The following is a 1,374-nucleotide window of genomic DNA, read 5'->3' as shown; positions in this document are numbered from 1 at the left end:
AGAAGGCTGAGAAAGGCGGTTCAATGAGCTTAGGAATAAAATTAATGAACAAAAAGAGTACTTTACCAAGGAGATTTAAACTCTAAAAAAGAACCAAACAGAAATTCTAGAGCTGATGAACTTAAAAAATGAGATTTTAAAAAATGTATTAGAAAGCAATGGAAATAGAGCAGACCATATGGAAGAAAGAATTAGCAAGCTTGAAGATAGAAATATAAAAATGACTCAGGTGAAAGAGAAGAACGAACTAGGATTTTTTAAATATGAAAGAACTCTATGAGTACTAGCTAACTCTCTTAGAAAGGGCAACGGAAGGATAATGAATATCCCAGGAAGAGAAGAGAAGGAGAAGGGAACAAAGAGAGCCTACTTAAAGAAATCATAGATAAGAACTTCCTCAAACTGGGGAAGGAGCTGAACATACAAGAACAAGAAGCTAATAGAACATCTAATTATCTCAGCACAAAAAGACTTTCTCTAAGACAAAATATATTAAAACAGTCAAAAGTCAATGATGAAGAATTCTAAAAGCAGCTGAAGTGGGGGAGGGTTAGGGGGAGGACAGTAACATACAAAAGAACCTCAAATCAGGCTATTATCATATTCCTCAGCAGAAGGTTTACAGACCAGGAGAGAGTCAAATAACATATTCAAAATATTGAAAGATAAAAACTGCCAACCAAGAATAATCTATCCCACAAAGTTATACTTCAATTACAAAGGAGAAATAAAGGTTTTCTCAGTCAAAAGTTGAGTTTACCACAACGAAACACAAAATGTTGAAAGAAGTTTTTCTTCCAGAAATAAAAAAGAAAAATTACACAGAACTTTGAGTAAGGCAATAAACAAAGAGACATAATAAAAAAAATTGCAACTCTATTACAAAATTGAGTGTTAAACAATTATAGCATAAAGATTAAAGGGGAAAAAAGCATTAAAAATAACTATAGCCAATTCAATTTGGTAATAGTAAGAGACTTTAATACCCCACTTAAACCAATGGATAGATCCTCCAGATAGAAAGTCAACAAGGAGACACATCAGCCTAAAAGCATACATTAAACCAGAGGGACTTAATATTTATTAAACTTCCCATCCCAAAATGACAGAATACACATTCTTCTCAAATGCATATGAAACATTCTCAAGGATAGACCATACGTTGGAACATAAAACAAGTCTCAATAAATCTAAGAAGACTAAAACCATATCAAACATCTTCTCTGACCACAATGTATAAAACTAGAAATCAACTACAAGAAAGATGAAAAATCACAAATATACAGAGATTAAACATGCCACTGAACAACTATTGGGTCAATAAAGAAATCAAAGGAGAAAATATATGGAGAGAAATGAAAACGACACACCAAA

This window comes from Pteropus vampyrus, unplaced genomic scaffold, assembly GCF_000151845.1.
Source record: "Pteropus vampyrus isolate Shadow unplaced genomic scaffold, Pvam_2.0 Scaffold44, whole genome shotgun sequence".
Taxonomy (NCBI): domain Eukaryota; kingdom Metazoa; phylum Chordata; class Mammalia; order Chiroptera; family Pteropodidae; genus Pteropus; species Pteropus vampyrus.
The sequence above is the reverse complement of the archived record's forward strand: the minus strand, read 5'-3'. Positions refer to the sequence as shown.